This window comes from Filicampus tigris, chromosome 1, assembly GCF_054856515.1.
Source record: "Filicampus tigris isolate MCC_2025a chromosome 1, RoL_Ftig_1.0, whole genome shotgun sequence".
Taxonomy (NCBI): domain Eukaryota; kingdom Metazoa; phylum Chordata; class Actinopteri; order Syngnathiformes; family Syngnathidae; genus Filicampus; species Filicampus tigris.
The window spans coordinates 41,020,481-41,045,591 of NC_141217.1; the positions used below are offsets into that span (position 1 = coordinate 41,020,481).

A 25,111-nucleotide genomic window follows, 5' to 3' on the forward strand; every position below is an offset into this window, starting at 1 on the left:
GCTTTCTTACACGTAGCGGCCGCACCCCAAAACTGCAATTAACTGGACACGCAGTCAATGTAGAGAGTTGAAATCAGATGTCTAAAAACAGAGACCCCTATAATTTATTTTTAATTTATATCGATTTTCCCTAGTTTCAATTCTATAGTTTCTCACTCATTTCTAGGTAGCTAATCCACAGCCAACCACTAGGCGGTGCAGCGGCACTGGTGGCATCGAGTGTAGCGGTTGAGCACAGAAGAATAGAATTTTCCTTCTGCGGTGACTGCAGCTCAGCTGCGTGTCTCTCCGATTCTTGCTTGCCACAGGTTAGTAAATGCAGTACACTAAAAAGTCTTAAAAGTCCGTCTTCAACGGTGTTAAAACATTAGTGCTGAGCACTTTACGTTCATGCGAGTGGTGATAAAGATCGTTTTTAGGCGTAAACGTGAGCATAAGCTTGATGCTAAGCATGCTAAAGCTAGCGGCCTCGGCCCGTGGAGTAGTGAGAGAGCAAAGGGAAACTAATCGTGAGAAATGAAGAAACTACTGAACTGTCTGTTGAAATTAATTCACTTACGCTCCGAGAAGATTTTCTCATGCATGTTTATTTTCTAGGCCGTTTTTGTAGCAGATAGAAGCAAAAGGTGTAATGCCACAACCAGTAATATTTTCATGTAGTCATTTCGTGCTTAGAGCTATGGACGCTTTTGTAGAAAGCTTGACTGGGTAAAAGCGTCGGTTAAGGACCTTTTGCACCTTTTTTTGGTGAGACTGTTGTTGGGGTAAGGGTACGGATAAATGTATTTCTTTAATAAATGCAGTTATTTTGTACTGATGGATAATGATGATGATGGAAAACATAATCAGTTGTTTAAAAATACATTTCCTGAGGGTTTGTAAAGAATTAAAAATGTAATTAATTCATTTGTTGAGTTTTTCAGACGTGAAATAGTAATATGTTTGTTTGACATTATTTCATGTAAAAATAGTTCATGAAATAAGTTTACAGAGAGGTTTTGTTTTATTGAATTGAAGCAATGACTAGACTTACTGTCTCTTTATAACTCAGGTTACGGCTATGCTTTGTAAAACTAGACTGGAATTGAAAATAATTGGATTTTTATTCTGTTATTGAAACCTGAAGTATGCCCTGAACGAAGAATACATATTCTTTCTGCGATGACAACAGCAGCTCAACGTGTGTCTCTCCTATTCTTGCCACAGCATTTCATCACACGTTGAGGCGTCTGAAGTATCCAGTTGACCCTCTAGCTACCGAGGCAGACCGGGCACCATCAACATGAAATGAATTGCTTTTGGCCACCCATTTATAGTGGCAGGAAAGTTTCAGGTGGTCTTTTTGCCGCTGAAGAAAGGTTCCGATGAGGTCATAGAATATTCACACATCTCGCATGCTCTCTGGTCTCCCACAATTTGGGTTCTAACAAGTAAAGGTCAGCCACGTTAGCCGGCGTGCACTCCACAAATTCTAAAAAGGCTCCCCGGTCACGCCGAATGTATTCCCCGCAACATAATTAGCCCCATCAATTCCCTTTCCCACCAAGCGAGCGGGTGTCTGGAAAGCCCCGCCCCTTGTCACCTCGACCCCCCCCTCCCCTCCCGCCGCCCCGTCGCATTGTTGCTCCGCTAAACTTGCCGCGGATGCATAAATTAGTCATCAACATTAGCATTAGCCGGTGCATGGCACCCGGTGCCAACTGCTCTCTGAACGGCCATAAAAGGTCATGTTTTGATGACTGAATGCCACGCAGGCACCTGGCTCCCCTGAGGAGAGTTCCCCAGGTGCACGTGAAAGGTTAAAAATTACCTAGCCGCCGCTGCTTGTCTCTGGTGAAGGAAATAATTAGGGGGTGTTAGGGAGCGGCAGAATGGCTGCCTGTTAGATGACAGCGTTACCTAATGGTCGTATCTGGGGAAGAGTCAAGCGGCCTGTCATTCTCTTGACAGGACAAATGAGCATAATGGTGGCAGGGAAAGGGGCGCTTGTTTTCCCTCTTCCAGCCAGCAGGGAGGTGGGATAAAGCTGGGGGGGAAATGGCAGTGCCTGAGCAGAATAACACTAGGATGTTAACCTTTTACATAAATCTCTGAACACGTGTAAGAGGGCTGTTTAAAGTCCGTCTCCATGCTCTGCGGCCCTGTGGCTCTTCTGTCCTGATACTCTGCGCTTGGTTTGTCAACAATGTTTTTTTACGGCTCTGCTCAATACAAACTCTTGTACTGTCCAAACTTGACCTGAACACTGTTAACTTTCCTATGAACATGTTTGTTATAAATGGCAAACTATAAGCAAACATTTGACGATTTGGATTCAGGCCACAGCTGCTTCCACGTGAGCCTGTTGAGCTGGACTTCAAAGTTGGGAGCCTGTTAGAAGCGCTTTGCTGGATTTCCCTTTAATTTGTATTTTTCCGCACTTTTTCATCATGTAATGTTTATCGTATTTTGTGTCGACCAGTTGTTGGCTGTGTTCAGATTTGTTTTTGTTTTACCCGTGACATTCATTGGAGAAGAATAACGTTTGCAACAGCCCTTTTTTTTCCTCAGAAAAATGTTGCCGTTGTTGAATTTACTGCTTGACCGCAATGGTACGGCCTGTTTTTGTTCACCTCAGGCAGCGGCCGCTTTGTCGCTTGCTGTCGACTGAAGATGACATCAGAGTTTCTAAGGGTTCAGGTAACAACCAATCATGGCTCAGCTTCAGAAAACAGGTGAGCACAAACACAACATTAATCAGAATGCTGTGTTTAGCCTAGTGGAGTTGCATAGAACATATTATTGTCAAGAATTTTGGGTGGGTTGACTTACCCCTTAAGCGGGCCGGCATTTTTACAACAGCCCCATTTTGATGAGAGGACTGCAAAGAGGAACGAGAGAAGTCCAAGTGAAGCGAGAGAGATGATTCAATTGGACCGGAGAATTGAACCATTTTTTTCTGTACGCACGTCGCTCGCCAACGGACACATTTTGGTTGTTAGCAAATGACAGTTGCTTATTTATTTTCAAATTCAACTTTTAGCAAATGTGAGTGACATCATGCATACTGTGACGGCGATGATACTGGCGCTCTCATACTAGTAGTCATTGGAGACTTCAGTTTTTCTTCCCTTTCTCATCTACCGTACGACAGTTTCAAACGATTTGCAACAAGAGGGAAGAACTCGTGTATTCAAAGTGCCATTGTGATGGGAGCCATGGTGTATTTTGGTTGGAGGAGAGTTTGTTTGGTTATTTATGATTTTTTAATGATTAAAATTATTAAAATTGTATGTTTTGTGTACAGCGTTTTGGTATAGCTGCCGCTTTAGTCAAAGCAAAAGCACTATATACATAATTTTAAGATGAGCTGTTGCCACCATGTTAACGACTGCACCTCCTCATTGTCTTGCTGCGTATTTCAGCATTTCAACTATGTGAGACACATTGGTATTTTTTTTTTTGTACTTTTCATCTTGGCTAAATACTTCCATATTCCTTCAATTGTTTCAGCATTTTAATTGAATACAATTTGAATGCATTTGAAATGAAATGTCACTGTGATGGACTAGCGACCACTTTAGATCAGTTTAGGTGTGCCATGCCACTCGCCCAAGGACAGCTAGTATAGGCTCCAGCATGCCCCCGAGAGCCAAGAGTCCGGATGATAAGCGCTTCAGATAGTGAATGAATCAATTTATTAAATGTCATATAGTCAAACGCCCAATGCCGCACTACAGCTCGAGTGTGTTCTTTTTTGGGGAGTTGAAACCAAACTATGGTCACTCCACGTTAGCTTCATGTTAGCTTCCCGTCGACTTAAATTAGTTTCAAGTTAGCGTCCTGTTACATTCAAATTTTTTTAGCGTCACACTAGCAATGTATTGGATTCACGGTAGCCCACAATTCCCATCCTGTAAGTATCACATCTTAGGCTATTATGCTATAATTAACCCTGGTCAAAAGACAACAGGGGATGCTAGCTCACAATTAAAAGTCCTTTTCTTACGTTGACATTTGTGGCTCACTTTTGTGCCAGTCAGACACCACTCAAGTTATGTAAATTGAATGTTCCTGGTATAAAGACTTGATGGGAGCTCAGGTGAATCCCGCCAGCTCTTCATGGCTCTGATTAGCCTCCGAGGGTTTCTCAGTGGCTCTGAGGTGCTGTTTGACTCTACTAACCCCCTAGCCCATCTCCTTCCTCACATCCTGTTAATGACAGAGGGGTCATTAACACAACAAACTGAGCTGCCCTGTATAAATAATACGCTCGCGCGAATGCAAAGCGGCTCAGCTGACACCATGTCTGTGGCACCTCCAACATCTGTTTATGAGCATTTTGCCTAATGATATCATCCGATATCATTAACAGTGGCAGCGTGCGCCGCAGCAGCAGGTGCAGCTGTTTACGTCCCCACCCCACCACCACCACCACCACCACCAACGAATACACCCAAAGACTTGCAGTCTCTTGCTAGCCATCCCTCCTTCCACCCCACCACTCGCCAAACCACTAATTAGGACAATTTTCCCTTACAAAAAAAGGGTCCCCTATGATTTCAATCCGTATATCACCTGTAATTGTAGTTTTTAACCAGTGGCTGATTTCATACATTTTGCGGCCATGAGCACACCAGCAGCTGCAGAGGTTTGTTTTTAGACGGCAATGGGGCGGCTCTGGTCGGCCTTGGAATGTGTTGCTGTGGCAGGTGGAGCTTGGAGAGCCACCGCTGTTTGTTTCCTGACTTGTCCGTTTGGAAAATGAGAGAAAATGATTGCAATGACGATTACTGGCTGCAACAATGAGCGCGGGCTCCTCCTCTTGAACGGAAGGCTGTGTTCACATTCCTCGCAGGTTCTCTGGAGGCTGATTGGATCGTGCGCTGCAGTAATTAGTCAGATGGTGGCATCCGGTGTTGTGCCACAACGGCCGTTGTGTCGTATTAGCGCGGTACCCAAAGCCATTGTAGCATTTATAGGTCCAAAACAAACGCCACAAAGAAGGTGAACCGGCCAAGTCTTCACTTCTCCTTTATGGATGTCAACCTGAGAACTAGTGGCATGAAAAGTGAAAGTCCTTGCTAGTGCAGTGGCTCACAAGGTTGCCTTTCACAGTGTGGGAGCCCTTCCCACTCGTTGAGGGTGACATCCTGGGTGTCGGTGGTTTCGAGTTCTCCAACAAAATGTCTTGATCAACTTTGGAATTCACTATTCCATTGATGACAGCAATATGTCCGGCCCCCGAAGAAAGAAGCCTCCCCAATCCACAAAGCCACCTCACAATACCTTTGTTTGGATAAGATTTGGACAGCGTTATATCCCAACCAGACTCACGCATGCAATAGATCGTATATACTGTCTCTGAACACGAGGAACTGCAGATGTACGTGTACAATCCTCCTCCTTGCAGCTGTTTTCTTAATGTTGATTACACAAGACACAAGCGGTGCGGGGTTGGTGGGTTGGTTGGATAAAAGCTTCCTGCCTCCTCCACTATGATCCGGTAGCTGGGCAAATCCTTCATGCGGAGACTGAGCGGGAACGGCTGACCCGAGGTCCTCCATGACCAGTGGATCAATGGTTGGGGGTCCAGGGAAGGCTCCAGCTCCGGGCCCTTTTGGTTCTTCTTCCCTGCACGCATCTTGGCAAGTGGCTCATCGCAGGACGGCAGAGAGACAGCAGCCCAGGGACAACTGGCGTACTAGCCGAGTGCAAATAAAAAATTAAAACCGCTGCATGCTTGAGATGCTCGAGAGCTGTCGAGCGAAATGTAGACGGAAGCCCACTGGGCTGAGATGATCTTTATCTAATGTGATGTCTTGTTGGGAGGCGTTAAACTGCATCTCTCATCCAGCAGCACAACAAAAGTATCCAAAAACTACGAACTGAGTATCTCCCATGTGGACTCATCTAATAAATCTGTTCAAGTTTTCAGATCCCAGAGGAACTTGGTCTATGCCTTTTAGATAGATAGATAGATATAGATATACTGTAGATATACATATAGATATGTATGTAGTAGCGGTGCAATAAATTCCTTGTTTGATCAATTAGGTTAACTTAGATTATGGCAGTATTAAAAAAAAACAGCAGAAAAGGAGACTATGCATTGTGAGACTATTTTATGAGTTGTGTGCGGGCAGCGTGGGACCAGTTCAGAGTGTAGTCTGCACTTCGCTCTTAGTCAGCTGCGATAGGTTCCAGCACCTCCTCGCGACCCTGTACAGGATAAGCGGTGTGGAAGATGACATTCAAGTATCTGGAAGTATAGCTAGCTATCTTCAGCATTCTGTACCCTACTTGAGGGCTTATTTTTTATGGGATTTTTAATGGTTGTTTGTCTAGATGTGTCTTGCCATTGGCTGGCAACCAGTCGAAGGTGTATCCTGCCCCTCGCCCAAAGTCAGCTGCAATAGGCGCCATCCCACCCGTGACTCTAATTAAGAATTAAGCACTACACAAGGGACGGACTGCCGGACGGATGGATGGATTGTTGCATGGTCCAGCTAAAGATTTTGGGTGGTTCAAGTCAAGCCCACCTTTCAGTCAGTTGATTAATTCCATCAGTGTTGCGCCTGTGTTGTTCGTCTCTTCCCAGCTTAATGACACTTTTTGACTTTTATGAAGACAAGATGCACTTTTCAAATGGTCCTCAACGGAGGCGCACTCATTACTGTGTAGCCTTGGGCAGCCTTTGCCATCCCAAGCCCGCTTTTTGTCCCCTCCTCTCTGTTTTTCGTCAGCGCTATCGCCGTCGCCGTAATGTCACAGCGTTTTCTTTCAAAGGCGCAGCAATGATTTGGGCTCCCAGCAGGTGCCGCCCCGGCGTCTGTTCAATTATTAATGCGAGGGCCACGTGGATGCATTACAGCCGCCGCAGCCATTAGATAAAAAGACGACGGCTTTTGACACGCTGCATATTTCCTCTCCGCCTCGCCGCCGCTCTCGTGTTTTATCCATTGCAGTACTCATATATTTTTATTTTTTTTGCTTTTGTTATGTATGAAGATATTAAAGAGCCATTCACTCCCTTTCATTGTCGCTGAGTGGCTATGACTGGTTCTCATCAGACTTAGGTCCTACCCCTCGCCACCACCATCCGTCCAGTAAAAAAGGTTGATGGGTTGATAAGTAAACCTTTGCAACCTTTTGCTGGGTTGTTTAACCCACACTTAACGAAGGCGGCGTGGTGGAACTCACATTTAAAGTAAAGAGAATGATTTCTAGTTGGAAGAAAATGTATTGATCTTTCATGTTGTGCTTGTCGAACACCGCCGCTTGACTCTTCCCCAAGTAGTCGTAGATGTCATTACTCTCATTACGTGTAATACAAGTCTAGTGCATGTAGTTAGTTACAATCTGTCACTATGGTTTAAAAGGCCCTGTTGACGTGAGAGCTTTTACTGCAACCTCACAGTCCAAATGATGTGGGAGGGAAAAAGCGGCGCATATACAGTATATCCCAACCGCTCCTCTTCCTCGTTTGATTCTCATCTGCGGTGCATGCCAACAAAACCTAATTGCGTCCTGCACACTTTCCTCCCTACTGACGCTGCACGCTTTTGTGCCACCGATTTTTTTTTTTTTTTTTTTTTGTGCTAATTAGGCATGCAAGTGCGGTGGTTCGCTCCAGACAGGTGCTGCAGGGGTCACGCACACGCACGCGGTGAGAGACAAAGAGACGCTTGCGGCATTAAAAATAAATGGAGAGACGAGAGTAACGAGAAAGGGAAGGCACGTTAATTTCTCGCTTCCATCTGTTATTACATAAGCGCTGCCAACAACGACATGTCTGTGGAAGGCGGGCAAAAAAAGAACTGTAACTGAAGCGCGCCGATGAGAAATACCACAGGGAGGCCGAGGAGGAGGAATCAAACCGTTGGAGCAAATTACCAAACGCATCAAAAGTTTGCGCCGGTCTGAACAAAACCTTGTGTAACCTGCTTTTCATCACTTTCCAGAGTCACAGCATTAAGAGTCTTGCATGTCAAAAAGCTCATCACGGATGAATTTATGGAAACAAAGATAGAATCATTAGGACACACATTTTCACTTGTGGAAGCAGCACTTCATACACTACACTATGTGTATGTGGCGCATGGACACATTACCAAATACGAATGCCCCCACTTACCGCTTCACAAAAATGCCCCCCAAAAAAGAAAAAAAAAAGGAAAGAACGCAAACACTAATCTGCACATCCGACATAACTCAATGCAGATTTGCTTAAAGATTGGCTTGAACATGATAGCGGGGAGGATGTGGGTGTTTCTGCATGATCGTTGCCTCTGCCTGATAATGTTTCAGACACAGTGGCTGGACTGGTTTGAAAGCAGCTCTTAATCTTGGTCAGTTGTTTTGTGACTTTTCTGTATGTGTAAAATAGATTACACATACCGATTACAAAAGATTGACTTGGTTGTTGAATTTCACACTTAATGGGTAGGCAGGCAGGCAGGCATTCCAGCTACTGTACGTAATTATTTGTATTGCAGGATTCAACTCAAGCTCCCAAATTACGTCCCGTTTATGTGAAACTCCGAATGTTTCGGTGTTAATAAAATCATAGATTCACATTTTTCCATCGTTAAAACAATGACTTATTCCTTTCCCAGGCTGGACTCTCCAGCTTTTTCACGTGTCTGCCGACTGCACTTAATGGGTGTAACAAGAGGCTGTTTGCTAATTATTTGTCTTGAGTGTTGCACCTGCACTTGAGTGGGTGAACTCCTGAGACCAAATTGCAATTAAGCAGCTCTGAGAACGCTCCAAAAAGCAGGGCGGGAGTCGGGTAAACACCTTTCTAGCGCTCAAGGTAACTAGCGGATGGTGACAGTGAGAAACCTCACAGGGAGCAATTTCCTATTTATTTGTCTGCTGATCTGACCTCACTTGACAAGGGCTCATTACCGAGCCCGTCCTGCTTTGGCAATCATGGCCCATTATGAGCGTAAGGCAGACTGGAGGTGCGAGATGTTGTAGGTGAGGCAAAACGCAGGCGCGGTGGTGGGCTTTTGGTGACTGATGAACAGTGTTGAGACGCTTGTGGTTTTTGGCCTTCGGGGCTGCTGGAGTTCACTACCTCGTCAGCATGTACTGCTGTGACTTGATCCGTTCTGTTGAAAGCCTGTCTTCCTCTGCGGTCTGGCTGTACCATTACTGGCCAGCTTTGTAGTCGCTGCGCAGTCTCCGTGAATTTGCACCCTGGGCCTTCCTTCAGTGGGGACTTTCCCAAGTGAACGCACCTCTTAAACGGGTAACAACCGTCAGTCACGTCCCACCCGTTTTCTGGGCATGCTCATTCGACATTCGCAAGCTGATGACATGTTCAGTTGACAGGAAGTGGCGGCACAAGGCAAAATGCAAAAAGACAATGCACAAATGTGCCCTTGACATCATCTACTTGTATATCTACATCTACTCTACACCACATCTACTTATACTTATCTAATATATTAACCAAACATAAATATCCATTCATACATTACATTCAGTAAAATGCATCATAGTAACCGTAGATGCGGGTTGCTAACTCTACGGACGAGTTGTTCTATTCAAAGTTGGCCATAACAAGCTTTGCTCTGATCAACCAGAGGATGTAAAATTGCTAACATCAATAATGGCCAGAATAGCTCTCTTTGGGGGGACAAATTTGCAATGTGACTGGTGAAAGAAACAGTCTCATTGCTATTGTCGTTCACGTTACATCGACCAATACAACTGATTTTGAGACCCTGGGCAGATAACTTTGGCAAGGCTGAAATCTGAGTGGACACAAACTCTGATGTAATCTTCATAACGCTGTTCAACGCATATTATTTGGGTTTCTGCAAAAAGGCTATTGTAAAGCCCACACCAGTGCCAAAGGTGACAAAGCGTAAAATAATGTGTTTCTTTTAGTGATAAGTGCACTATAACTGCTCGTTATCGTATTATTTACATTTCTAATCGATTGTTTTGCCATCATTGTCATCTTAGGGCAATTAAGATACAGTGATTGTCATAGCTTTCATCTCCCAAAGCTACTGACCTCATAAAACCCTACAACGACCTTCATCACCACCAACCAACCGTCGTCATTTATTTATTTATATCATTCACGAGCGTCATATCTAATGGAGGCTCACTGCTAACTTGTTATTGTGCTTTGGCAATCAATCGTGGAATGTCAGAGCCGGGAGGGTTCAAATCCTCAGCGGGTTTCCGCTTGATGTGCAGCACGAGCCACGTTTTGCAGCTTGCTCTGCTTTACGCTAGCTCACGCACACTGTGACGCCAGCAGTGCACGTTGTCATGCTCGCTGCCCCCCCATGCATTATTCACAGCTGCCCCCAAATAGAGCAAAGGCATACTGGCATGTTAAGGTGCCGTCACAACAGTTGAACGTGCCTCTCGCAGTGCTTTCGTATGGTTCCACAGCAGTGCGGCTGCCTAAATGAGGAGGATTAAGCTCAGAGGCAGCCCGGATTAGGGCGGCGAGCATGGACGCGGAGCGCATTCAAGCACGGCATCTTTTTAAGAAGAGAGACGTGGGCAGAGACAAGGCAGCGGTGCACAGAGGAGTTGCTCGAAAAAACACGGCGGCAAGTGTGGAGCCACACCCCGAAGAGAGGAATGCATGCCTCTCTCAACCTTTCACAATTCAGAGCAAACATTTGGAATAATTTATTCCAAAATGTCAGCACCATGAAAACGCATTTACCTGTTATTCAGTCAGTCCACACAGTGCATTCTCGTCATTTCGTAGCATTTCTAGTGGCTGCACTGCTGAATGCGAAAGTTGCGGGAAAAAAACAAATGTTTATCCAATCAGAATTAAGCATCTATGTGTTGCATGTCACTCTTAACTCTGCCAGAACCTTTGGGATCAGTGTTGCTGACCCATATGATTTCAACTTTGAGCAATTGGTTATTTTTAAGAGAGGTCAAAAACATTTTTGAAAATGACAGGGTGCCTATTAATGATAAAGGGCTACCAGTTTCATACAAACTTCTGAAATATATAACACATTTGCTCAAGTGAACTTTAATTATCTCCAGTGATACATTTTCTGTAGCTTTTATCCTCATTCTAGGGTTATGAGTGTGCTACAGCATAGCCCAGATGAGGGCAGGTGAAAGGCAATGTACAGCTCGCAGGGCTTTATTTATGTTATTATTAATTACTTACAGTACATTCATCTACAGTATGCAAAGTCACTACTCATGTAAATCTTATCTCATAATAGTCAAACTCTTTTCTCTCTGTACATGTTGACATTTTCAAACGATCACATCCACAAGATTCCTCAGAAAATCCCCATGTCCCATCATTGGTGAGCTATATTTAGAACAGGCCCATGGGGCCGACTTGTGGGTCCTTGGGGGCGATCTAATGCTGGCTGGCACATGTTGATGAGCCCTGCTGTAGTTAATCAGATTTCAAATTGGCTCTCACAGGTCCAGCCAGTCCAGCTAACTGGCCCTGGATGACATCACCATCCTCTGATTGGTTGGTCAACCAAACTCTTTATTTTAATGTTTTTATCTTTATTTTTTGCTGTGTTCTTTTAAATATATATATATATATATATATATATATGTATATATATGTATATATATATATGTGTGTGTATATATATATATTTATATATACATGTATATGTGTGTGTGTATATATATATGTGTGTATATATATATATATATGTGTGTGTGTATATATATATATATGTGTGTATATATATATATATATATGTGTGTGTATATATATATATATGTGTGTATATATATATATATATATATATATATATACACATATACATACATATATATGCATATACATATATATACATACATATATATACACACAAAAAAACACATACATACACACATATATATATACACACACATATACATACATATACACATATATATATATACACACACACATATATATATATACACACATATATATATGTGTGTATATATATATATATATGTGTGTATATATATATATGTGTGTGTGTATATATATATATATGTGTATATGTATGTATATGTGTGTGTATATATATATGTGTGTATGTATGTGTTTTTTTGTGTGTATATATATGTATGTATATATATGTATATGCATATATATTGCGGCACGGTGGTTGACTGGTTAGCACGTCCGCCTCACAGTTCAGAGGTCGTGGGTTCGATCCCGGCTCCGGCCTCCCTGTGTGGAGTTTGCATGTTCTCCCCGTGCCTGCGTGGGTTTTCTCCGGGCACTCCGGTTTCCTCCCACATTCCAAAAACATGCATGGTAAGTTGATTGGATACTCTAAATTGGCCCTAGGTGTGATTGTGAGTGCGGATGTTTGTCTCTGTGTGCCCTGCGATTGGCTGGCAACCAGTTCAGGGTGTCCCCCGCCTACTGCCCAAAGACAGCTGGGATAGGCTCCAGCACGCCCCGCGACCCTTGTGAGGAGAAGCGGTACAGATAATGGATGGATGGATATATATATATATATATATATATATATATATATAGTGTAATGAATTGGGTTATCTGTGTTGTGGTCGAATTTGTGTCGAACTTGCCAAGTTGTGTTGTTTCCAAGGTTAATGAATGCATCGTGCGGCTCGCTGGATGCGAGCGCATGCGAGCGAGATTAGCAGAGGACGAACAGGAGAGCTGTTGCTCTTTTTTGACTGAACAGTTGTCGTACTGTATTGGCGTAGGCTGCGGCTCTTATTAGCCGGTTGGACTAATAAAAACATGATAATTAAACTACGTCTGATGGCGTGTTCTTTGAAGTCGCTACAATATATTTTAAAGCGTGACGTCTTCGGGAGGCGCGAAGGACCCGATCAGATCTGCTACCCACACCGGCTTGCTGCGGGCCGGATCTAATAATAAAGAAATATCAACCCAGGGACCGTAGAAACCTTCTCGCGGGCCGGACGTGACCCGCGGGCCTTGACTTTGACATAGTGCTTTAAGTGCAATATGCATCGTCTGATTGACATTACTTAACCTAATGTAGCACCCGGTGTAGTATATTTTCTTTTAAATGATATTGCGATTTGCCCTGCGATTGGCTGGCAACCAGTTCAGGGTGTAGCCCGCCTTCTCCCCGAAGACAGCACCCCCATGACCCTCGTGAGGATAAAGCGGTTTAGATGATGGATGGATGATATTTCAATTGGTGACCTTTATTTCACATGTAATTTATGTTGGAAGTGATATTGTGCATTACAGCAGAGGGCAGTGTTGAACATTGTGTGAAAAATGACTGTTGGCAAAGCGAACCAGAGAGCAAGAATGTCCCAGGGCGGACAAAAACAAAAGAGGACGAGACTGAAGAAAGAAAAAGGCGCGCGGTGCTGTAGCGATATGGCTGGTAGAAGTACTCTACTGTGTATTTCCTCTGTTAAGAGCAATAAAAGTTCGAGCTCGTTCCACAGCTGACTGTGAGTGGTGTAATTAACACTAACATTAAGCCCTGAGAAATTGCCATCAAACGGAACATCTTTATTATTCGAAATATAAAGCAGCATATTTCGTAACAATAAATAACAGACTTTAAACTGTTAATCTTGCAGAAGGTGTGCATATTCTAGGTTTTTGTGTGAGGAAAGAAGTCATCTACATGCTCTGCGGGAATTTCATATACAGTGTCACTGTGCAACGGGGCTGCGAAAGCCCCTTCCTTTCACAACCGATTCGGGCGCAAATCTGATGCAATGTGCAATGGATTTGGTCATTTTTCGTACTCTTACGGCGTTTGGTGGGAGAGTTGCGAGAGCACCTGACAGAGTAAGTCAGCTGTTATCATCTCCGACGGGTCGCAGCACTCAACTCTGGGTGGTAACGTGTCATTTTTGTTGGGTTCCCGAAATATTTTTTGGGATTTTGTTTGTCCCGCCATCTTGTCACGAAAGCTGGGCACAGATGTCTGACGTACAAACGCACGTAATCGCTTGCGCATCTTTAAAAAATTTTTTTTTATTTTATGCTTTAAACATCGATTATTAATAACTCTCAATCGATGCAGAGTCGTTTTAATAAAACGAACCATGCATTATCGTTCCAACCCCTAATATACACACACACCCACATGAGTGTGTGTGTTGAAAGTGACTGCTCCAGATGATGTACTCACGCAGTTGTGTGCTGTTTTATTGTCTTTGTGTCCTGTGCCGGCCATTATTACAATTACGATGTGATAGTGGTGGTGGTATTAAAAGATGGATTAAGTCCCCACTGAAGTCCCCATTTTTTTTCTTTTTTTCATAAATGTTGTAAACATGAGGGCAAATATGCGTGTCGCTCAAGTGGACACGTGGACAGTGAAAGTGTTTAAGTCTCAATGGATCAACGGGCATGTTTCCAAAAATATGTCCCCCCACCCTCACCTCCCTTGTGCCGCCAGAAGCTGGAGGGCCCGATCATGTCAGCTCGGCGACATCAAATGGACCGTGACGCCGCTGCCCACCACCGGTGACTGATGCCTTTTTCCCTCCCCTCGTCAGGCTACGCGGAGCAGCCGGTCAGTGGGCCTAATTGGAGCGACAGGTGACACGCATGTGGAAACCAAAAGATGATGGGGGAGACAACTTGAATCATGTGACCTGTGCCTCACATTCACACCGCCCGCAGACTTCACCTTCAAGTAGATTTCAATCATGAAGCCACAAATGTTTGCCTCTTGTTTTCATCACCAGATGAAAGGTAAGGCACTTGTGAACGATTCTACACCAGTTCTTCACATTCGTATCAAATCTTCATTTTTATTTTTCAGCCTCAACTGCCTCAAAAATTCCATTTGTGTATATTCTCGGTGCAGGAGGGCTTTTTCTCGTCTTCCTCGCGGTAGGTAAAGTGTTTTTCCAGTCAGCTTTCACTTCTTAAATGGAAATGTACCGTGTCTCTATGGTCAGCAGAGGGTATCGCCACTTTTTTGAATCAAAGCTGTGTCTTTCATCAGTCCAGTAGGGTGCATTAGCCTCCTGGAAGCCATCAAGTGCCTCTTTTGGAAATGAATATTTTAATATGGGTTTGCTCCCTTGTCCAAAAATTGAAAAGTGATGTCACGTGGTCAAAGAAAAAAATCTTGGGTGTTGAGGCTTGAAGGAAACCAATTTGATCCAAATTGGATGAATCAATCTAGTCAATAAGGAATTTGAAAAATGCGCTTCACTGGTTTGAATTGGTCAAAAGTGTCAAGCAAAAGGCACACTTTGATGCGGAGCTGAAAAATCCCTGCTTCTGGGAAGGTTCATTCCAGCTGCATTCGAGTGTGGTGGGCTCAAATGGGCGGCATCAAGCCCAGAGGGTCACTTCCATGTGAGTGTCATGTTTCGCAATAGTAAAAGTTCACCAGCCAACATTTGAGGCCACAAACTTTTTGAGAGCCTTTGTCATCAAGTGCCCTACTAGGTGGCTCATTAGTGAAGTGCATGCAACGTCTGTCAGATCCCCTGCTTGTTTATTAGCGGGGGTCTGAACCGTCTCCTCCAAACAGAGCCTACGGACTGCGGGGCGGGATGCGGTGCCCGTGGGAGACCAGATACAGTTCCATTTGTCAAAGTCTTGTGTCTGATGTACTCGAGTGTTTCTTGTTTGGCTGCTGAGAAAAGCCCCGTAAGTACTCGCTCTGTTTTCTGCCTCGCTCCGCGGACAGAGCGGCGGCCTTCTCTTTTTCCCTCGCCGCTCTCGTATGCCGCCGAATGTTGACAGGCCAGTGAACCTTGATGTCAGGCGGCCGTGGCTTTCCAAGAGAGGAACCAAAGGAGTCTCTGGTGTGGTGGTTAGCCATCGAGGCCGCTCAGCTGGCAGCCACTAGACCCCGTCCGTCACCGCCCTTCGACAGCGGAGGCAAGAGCCCGGATGCACCAGGGAAAATTCCCGCTGTTCTCTCTCTAGCGCTAATGGGATCATCAGTGTGTCAGTCTAGCACTTTTTGACTGTGTTTGGTTCCTGCACTTTGCTTTGGAATTTTGCCCTGGTGGTGGCGGCGGCGTGGCACGTGCTGATGCCTTTCATGCAGATGGCACAGGTTTGGTTCTCGGACAGTGCCCCCGTGCCAAGCCTCAAACGGATAAATCAACTCACAAAAATGTTTCATCGGGAATTATGAACTGGCACGAGGTGAATTTTTTTTTTGCTTTGCCTTGTGGACAAAACTTGACTTCATTACAAAAACAAAAACATGTGGTTTTTTTAGGGGTGGTCTGGAAGGGATTAATGGACTTACAGTTGGCAAAATCCATTTGATGAATGAGTAAATTGAGTGACAAGCTTGATTGCGGATGGAATTAAACTTGTAAGTCAAGCTACCACTACTCTGACACTTTAGACAGGAAGTCAACCCTAAAAAAGTCTCTACAGGAATATGTTCTATATAGTCTCACTAGTCTAAACACTGCATTCAAATGAATGTGTTCGTTTGTGGAATATGAGTTGAGTACAAAATTCACCCGTTTTCGTCCATCTCAGAGGGTGGCCATTTTGTCGTCTGAAAATGGCATCATAGTTGCTCAGGGTTCAGGTAAGAGCCAACCATGGCTCAGCATCAGAAAACAGGTGAGCGCTGATTTGGTGCTACCTGAGCAACTTTTCAGCAACTTGTCAGAAAGTGACAAAATGGCCGCCCCCCGAGCTGGCTAAAAACGGTGGATTTTTGCCGCTTAGCTCGTATCCCACAAACGCGATATTCATCGGACTGTCGTTTTTAGACTCGTGGAGGCCTATAGAGCAGATTATTGTCAAGAGAATTCAGGGGTTGACTCGGCTTTAATGAAACTTGCTGCTGCCTATTTCAAAAAGGCCCATGAAACAAACACTCGGGTTCAACATCTGTGTGACCTCTGGCAGCCGTCGCTAACTCAACATTATGGCGCTGAGCTCCTTTGCGAGGCTGCCATTGCATCCTTTGCTTTACGCGACACTTCCTACGGGAAGGGCAGCGGGCCACGACCCGCAAAGGCCCCAAGGTGAGGACTAACAATCGAGGTACAGGCCTGACTTGTGACAGGCACAGTGACAGGGACAGGATCTTCCGGGGAGGATGTAAGCGTGTCATGATTCTGCATGTCGTCCAGGGACAAAACACAATAGACTGTAGCTGCAGTATCAAACTGTCAGGGTGTGTCTGTGGATGTGCCCTTGGCCAACGGATCCCGATGCGGGTCTGAGGAGCACCTGGAGTGCCAAATCCATGCGGGGATTTTCACCGCCACAATCAACAAATTCAACCAAACTGCGAATTACGCGTGGCCTTGCAATTTCCTTCACTCATTTCAACTTTTCCGCAAATACAGTAGGACCAATCATCGGCGCTTTCCACGAGCTTCACCAATCATAGCAGTGCCCTGCACGAGTGTGACACACTTCTCAGTCCAGGCACGAGCAACTTGAATGTCTCCTGTCTTAGAACAAAAATTGAAGCTAAAGACTGTGTGAAAAAACGTTCCTAATGTCCTATGCGTGAGTGGAGGTAGACTTAACAGTTCGTTTTGCAAAGGGGCCACATGGCCAATTAGAACTTTAGAACATGCTAACCTCAGCTGTTATTTTTGTATGCATTTAGAAAAAGCATGTTGTCTCATTGGAATAAATTGCTACGCGTGTGTACATGTGGCATTTATTGTTAGTAATGGATCGGTCCATTTTGGACCCCAACATTGTGTTACTTTTAACCCAACTGTTTTTAGAGTGTATAATTAGGAAATACAAACTGGAAACAAAATTTTAAGCGGCCATTAAAATGACATTTTTACACACAGAAAATTGTGAATCGCTTCTGAAATGGGCGCATTTTAGGGCGCAAAAATATAAAGCTTACAAAATCCTCGAGTGGTTGTCTGGCCATTCCTCACCTTCCAGTCAGTTTGTGTTCAGTGCTGCGTCCGCCTCCATCTCGGGCTCTTCTTGCAGCATGTCTGCTTGTTTTCCACTTCTAGGAATTCACTGACTGCGCTTTCATTGTTTGACAGTCTTTTCCTGCTTTTCTGTCGTGGCTGCAAAAGGTGGGGTTTTTTGTGTGTGTGTGTGTGTTTTTTTAATACACTTCCCCTCGCTTGCCTGCCTCCCCAGGGCACAACCTCATTACAGCTTCAAGGCAGAAAAAAAAAAATCACCCGGCTGGCAGCTTTTCTCCGGCTCAATCCCTTGTCCAGCTGCTGTCGGGCAGCGTGGCGGTGCAGCTGCTGTGCACTAGGGGGCAGCACTTTCTACATCCGCGTGGCCGTTCCATCGTTGTCTTTCTGTGCACGCACACGGTTTCTTGTATTTATCTATATTTGTAGCAGAAATGTCAATAGAAGTGTCAGATGCCTCGTACGCAGCCAACAAACAGCATTGATGAAATGCTTATTTAGCCGCAAATATGATTTCTAGTGATGCTGTACATAAGCCTTAAAATATACACGCAGCATCTACTTGGCAAAAATATGAATTAATGGAGGAGCTAATGGACGGCGTGACAGCGTTTGAGTAAAGCTAATAAAAATTGATTTTCCCTGCTCAGACGTCCCCGTGCTCCACATGTGTAATGAATCTGCCGAGCGCTCGTCAAAAACAAAAATTGGACTAGTAAATCTGCTTGTAGGTCTCGCCCTCATCTGCCTGGCTTTTGTCCTGCAGGCAGTGATCTGGCCACAGCTTGCTGCGAGATGGCTCTTCATAAACTGACCCAGCCCCCCCTACATTAATAAAAGTTTTTGCCACAAATACTTAATCCTCAACGTGACTGACAATGTTGTCAGACCTCCGGACAGCTTTTACGCCATGATTACGAGCGCTCCTCCGTCCGTGCTACTTTGGATTATTCAAGATTATGTTGTAATCCTTTTAATCCTCGCTGCATTAAGATTTCAGTCAAAATACGGAAACAGTAAAGAAGCACTCAAAAGCAATAAGGTCTTAGGCGGGCGGCGCCTTCATTTCCTCCCAATTCCTCCTTATTTACTGTCCACGTTGTCAATACGGCGGGTAGCGCGCTCGTACTGCGACGGCTCACCTCCGGCTTCCCGCACTTGCTTGAAATGCAAACATTTTGATCTTCTGCTACACAATATATCTAAACATTTATACTTTTTGGGGGGGGGGGGGTCCTGGCTTTGGACGTTCCTCCGTCACTGTGCCCCATAGCTGTCCACATCAGCCTCCCTCCTCTCTCCAGGTTGGCAAATGAGAAAGAGGCCACGTGAAGGTGATTCGGGTTCAAACACCCCAAATAAATGTAAAGTGGAGTTTTCATCGCAGCCTCGTTCCAATTGCTTCCTCTGAGGGCTTACACCCTTCCGTCTCTTATTGAACAGAACGAAGAAAGGCTCAAATGCTACAGAGCCGCTGTAAGTCTGGAGGCCGACTTGGCCGCGTGTTCCCCCCAAAAGAAAACAAAACTCCTTTGTTGTTTACTCCGAGTGAAATTTCTTTCAATTGGCAGACAAATTGCTTCTGTAGGCCGTTGAGTTGCCATCTCGTGTTTGATCAACAGTGAAGATCGGTGAGCGTGTCCCACAAGTCATAGTTTGCGCTGCTCGTGTCGCTTACACAAGCCATGACATTAGCGCCATCGGCTTTCACAAATGAGCTTGTTTGTTTGGGATCTTGAGCAGTTAGCTTCTTTCTTTCTCCGAGCGGCTGCCCTTCCGTCACTTTGCTAAAGCAGGTTCATTTTGGTATCAGCGCTTCGGAGCATTTATCGAGGCTTGTCTCTGTACTTTTGGCCCCGTCTTATTCTTCTGTGAATCGTCCTTGACTTGTGTAGCTTCTCTACTTTGTTTTCATCTTTTCAAAACGCAGATTGTGATACTGTCACTAGCAGTTGCGCTGGAACTTTCCTTGCGGCTCTCAAAAATGCTTCTGTGATCTGTTACACCACCAGTGGTTTATTCCCACTTACGGGCATTCCAAGTGGTTGTACTGGCTGTGGCCAATGTGCATTGCTGATGGGCTCTGATTAATTTTCCACCTAATTCCTCAAGTTATTAATTATTTATTTATCTATTTATTTATTTGCACCCATGTCGTTTTCATGTGGGTTACACCAAACTCTGAAACTGTGCCTGGATATTTAGCGCTGTTTAGTGTTTGCAAGAGTACACACATTGTGTATTGCACATACACCTCTCAGGCAGATGTTCCAATGCTGTACTTTAAAATGATTCAAATGTGCTGTTCATCAGTGTTGTTATTGTTGAAAACACATTTTACGATTGTGGCGCGCAGGCGCCCTCAAGTGGTCGGGGAATCTCTGCTCGGGTCCCGTTCGGTTGTATTGAACTTTTAAGTTCAGTTCACTTGCGTTTCATCTTTAACTCATTCACTGCCAGACATTTTCAGAGCCTAGCGTTTGAAAAAAAGATATGAATAAGCTCATGGAATTGAATGGCCGGACTGTGAAAAGACAAATAAATACGTCAACGGCAGTGAATGAGTTAAGAACTGTTTGGTTTGAAATTTTTATTCAGATCATCAAGTATGTTGTTGAATTTATGTGCCATGCATTTTAATTGAATCATTGTCAAAGTATGGCTTTTATACTAAAAGGTTTGCGATCAAACTGCATAATGATAGCGTGTTTTGTAATACAATATGAAACACGGCTACTATTTTTAAATGTTGGTCGTGATTGTGGAACTTTGAGAGCTTCGTATTTTTTAGGTTCATTTTTTGGGGTGAGTATTTTGATATCACTTAGTGTAAAACGTCCACGAACGACTGGGTTAATGGATGGCGAGGAGGGCGGATGAGAAGAAGAAGATGATGACGGACGGCGAGATTGTTCTGTGGTCGTCCTGTGATGGGCCCTTCGCAGCTCCTTAGCTGCTGAGGCAAATGTGCCGCTTTCATGTATTCTGACATGTTTTCACCGCTATGAAAGACCTCGGAGGCTCGAGAGCAGAAGAACCAGATCAGGTCTGAGGGAGATTTTAACAGCATCATCTTTGATTTGCTGGCTGGCGAGTTAGTGATCCAAAGCAGCCGCAGACACAAACCAGTCGTGCCTCCTGGTGATGTTCTGTTTTTCTGCTTGATACTTCTCTCCTTTCCTTTGGGCAGTTAAAAATGCTGCGAGGTGAAAGGAGACACGGCCGCTTGCCCGGCGCCGTGCGTCTCGTCTCCACTTCAAACCCTATAAGATCTCCAGCGCGCCTCAGAGTCAGACTTGAAACCAGCGGCGGTGTGATCCTGAGCGGAGAGGATTTGAAGCGCTACGGGCCGGACGCACGTCTCTCCGCGTGCGCGTCCACGTCGGCGAGGTCGCGCTCCGCTGGCTGCGCTCGCGCTTGCGTTTTGCACCCCAACCTTCTCCGCATGCTCCGCGAGGAGGTCTTTTGTGAACCAACCGGGAAGTTGCCGGATGAGCGACGGATGCTGTCGCTATGGCAGCACGATGCTTCAAGTTGACTCGCGAGGATTTTGGTGACGAGCAATTCAGCGTTCCTCCACGCTTGTCTCATGGTCAACGCAGCCTTCTCTGTCAGCTGACCAAAGAATCCTGATTGGATTGAAAATGGCTTGAATGAGGATGTTTACCTTCTTGTCGGCTGCAGTGGTTGCATGTGTGCCGTGTCGGTGTAAAAATTGATGTCAAATCAGGTCCGTTGCATCCAAGGGAGATGGAAAACAGGCAGTATTTTGTCTTTCGACACCCGAGTTGATTCATAAAGGCACTTGGTGAAAATTCGTTGGCTTTTGATCCGACGTGAGACCGACAGTTTTCGTAATTTGTGTTTTCATTTATTGCTTTTACTTGTATATTATCGCGACTTTGTTAGTGTTGTGTCACGTGCTTTGTCGTAGCAGTAAGCTTGTATGAAATGCGCTCTATAAATAAAGTTGCATCGTAGTATCATTGGGGGACTGGCTAATTGATTGGCTCGTCTGTTGCTCGGATGAATGGCACAGATGAGCTCTTTTGATGGTGAAATGGATACGGAACGGCGCACTGTCGTCTTTTAGCAGGTTGGCCGACCACAAATTGCATACAAAGCCGATGGGTTAGGGTTAGTTTCTGCTACCTGAAGTATCTTGGCGACCAGTTATTTTTTTACAAACATTATGTATGAAAAAGATTTCACTGTAAAAAAAAAACAAAAAACAACACTTTCCAGGGAAGAGGGTCTAAAACAGCAATTGAAGTTGGAACAACCTTAAAATATAGGTATTGTCATTTACAGCAACAATGTTAGTTAGCACAACAAAGCAAGTAAAAAAAGAAGGTCTTTACTTTAATATAAAAGTTGGGGGACAAAACAAAGGACAATTAGTTCTGTCAACTCTTATTCATTTGTTGTGAAAAGCCATAAAGCCAATTTCTAAACTTGCACAAATATTTTGTTGAGTTTCCCAAATTTATCACGGTTTGTTGCCCTGACATTTTGAGTTCACCCACCATTTTTTTTTTACAGTGGACAAGAAGCTTCTCCAAGTGTGTTTTTCCCTTTGAAGGACATCAGAACATGTCGCTGGGGCACACCGTTTGAGTTGGACCGGGGCACTGATGCTTGGGAGCCCCAACCTAGCTCTGCGACTTGCGACTTGTTACTTGAGCTTTTGAGATTTGTTTTTCTCTTATGGCCTTTTTGACTTTGCGAGCGAGGCGAGACGTGTCAAGACGGCGTGGCAGGTTGTTTGCTTGTAGAAGTAGGTCGCAATTTGCTTTCGGGACATGGCGCTGGCCTGCTGACCCTGGCTTGGATCCCGCTCGCGGACCCCTTGGGCGCCAACAAGCACATGTTCCTCCCTGACGCTGACGCTGACGCTGACGCCGGCCGCCCGCGGGACGCGCCGGGCCCGCAGACACTTGCGAACAGTGACAGAAAGTGGAAGCTCCTCCACTCTCCGCGGCATCTTTGTGACGCCGCCGCCGCCGCTCTGCGCACTTTGAGGCCGAACAGGTCGGAGATGATGGGAAGTAATGAGATCGCCTTGGCTGAAAGATGGCTGCCAGAGGAAAAATACGTCATGTCGCTATCATCATTGTTACTTACCTGCTTCTTGTTTACTTGACCTAAGCCAGGAATAGGTTGTAGGGGGTTGTGTTAATGCGATGACGTGCGTTTACTTGAAACTGTTCCTTTCCTTTTTCAGTGTATTTTGTCAAAGAATCTCACCTCCCTGTGCTGTTGAACGTATATAGGCTGCAGCACATGCACCCGCGCCCATAGCAAACATGGATGGATGTTATTTTCCTTTTTAGTCTGTTCTTCTTTTCTGCTCTCAATTTATGCTTTATGTTAAGACTGTTAAAAAACAAGGCAAATTGGCTACCGCGTGCATTTTTTATTTTTTTTTGTCTTGCAGCATGCAAGTTTTATCACTTTGCGTGCGAGTGAAGCTCAAAAATAAGACAGAGCATTTTCATTATTTTCCCACCGTATATGAAGCAAGGTGGACAAAGAGGGAAGGAACACACGCAATCATTTTGAGTGGTGATCTGATTTGTACTACACGGCATATGGATTTCCTTTTGGCCTCAAAAGCCAGAAGTCCAGAAGGCAGATGTCCACGCGCTGAGCGCTTGTGGCCGCAAACATTGACTGCATGCAGCACCAATTCCGGGCCCGAATAAAGTGAAAGATTGAACGCAATCGTGATGACTATTTTAAGGGCCGCAGCCTTAAATGTAGTTTTGTTTGTGCGGTCTGCTCCAAAGATGGCTGAGTTGCTTGTTGAGTGGTAATTTGTGTCGTATATGTTTTGTTATCTTTTGAGTCGGTCGTAATAAAGCAGAAATTGAAAAATAAAGAGATGAGTGTCTTTTGCCCGCGGCAGCTCGTGTTGATAGAATCGGATGCTCCGACACACAACTTCTGTGTGATTGCGCTGAAGAACATTAAGACTCTCCGTCCAGTTTCAATTAAACAAATGAGAGAACAATTTGAGAGCAAAGAGTCAATCCTGATTAATCTCCCTCGAAAGAAAATCAGCGATTGCGGTCAATGAGTTTTTAAGCCTGCAGTATGTGGTCATCGCCGTTGTGCATTCAGCAGCAACATGACTCGATAATTCAGCTCCTCCGACTGAATGAACGCTAAGTCAGCAATCGCCATCCCTTTTCACCACAAGGGCTTCTTTGTTAAAACAAATACACCGAGAACCGCAATCAGATGCATCATGGTCAACGGTCTTTCCTTCACTTGTGTGGATCGCACCGTTCCACCTATTAAGGTGCTTCACACCGATTGGCATTCACCTACTGATGGCGCAGCAGCAGCAGCAGGGTTCCGTATCTTGCTCAAGGACACTTTGACGCGCTCACAAGGGCCGGCGATCAAACCCACAACCTCTGGGCCGGGAGACGACCACTGAGCCATGCCGCCCTCATAATTCAGAGGGATGCACTTGTTTCAGTAATCACACTATACATTTGTTCTCCAAATGGTTCCGATACTACAACACAGATACCGCTTCAGCACTCTGAAGCATGTAGTCAGCCATGTGAACATACTTAAAGGTAAACCCGCAGGACCCCTTTGGCCGACCGCAAATGATGCCTGCTCGACCCTGCCGGCGGTGTACTATCCGGCTGTATAATCTCAAAGATGAAACCATTCAAGTCGAAGAACACACGGACCTGTACGGTGAAACTGCCAGTGGCTCGCTCATTCATCAATGGTGCCTTTGAGTCTAGTTCCTTGATAAGATTATCGGTGCAAAGGCTTTTTGTTTGTTTTCGGATATATACTGTATGTGACATGTATATTTGAAATAGTTTACGAGCCGCATTTTTACTTCTATTCACAGGAGAGTCTTTTGTTTCGTTTGTTTTCGGTCCTACTTTTGTTTGCTTTTTGGTATGTAAACAACCTACTACTGCAACAATTTGATACGTTGAGTTTTTTCTTTCTTCCAATTTTTATTTTTATCTTGTAATGTCTTTTCTTGTTCGATCACTCAATCAATCAATCGCTCTAACCCTGGGAAGTAGACATCAAGACATTAATTCCAAGATCAGAGCAAAAACAGTGAAGCCAAACTGTACTATAGTATTTGTTCACTTGCCTACGGTGCTATTGTACGCTTCAATATTTCAGCTTTGTTTCTTTGTTCTGTAGCTAACGTTCAACGATCAAAAGGTTAGCAACGGAACAATGACCATAAAGTCTGAGTGGTTCCCAGTAATATTTCGTGAGGACCTCTCAGCCT

The 25,111-nt window shown here is 44.7% G+C and overlaps 1 long non-coding RNA gene across 2 annotated transcripts; it reads left to right on the forward strand.

Moving 5' to 3' along the window:
* The first annotated feature begins 212 nt into the window (after positions 1-212).
* LOC147154116 (uncharacterized) lies at positions 213-23,697 on the forward strand. 2 transcript variants are annotated; one of them, XR_015088226.1, is made up of 5 exons: positions 213-308; positions 2,618-2,714; positions 14,482-14,680; positions 14,751-14,821; positions 22,372-23,697. It is a non-coding gene; the product is annotated as an uncharacterized LOC147154116 (long non-coding RNA). The 2 variants fall into 2 exon arrangements; XR_015088227.1 differs by lacking the exon at positions 22,372-23,697 and adding an exon at positions 15,633-19,004.
* Positions 23,698-25,111: the final 1,414 nt, after the last annotated feature.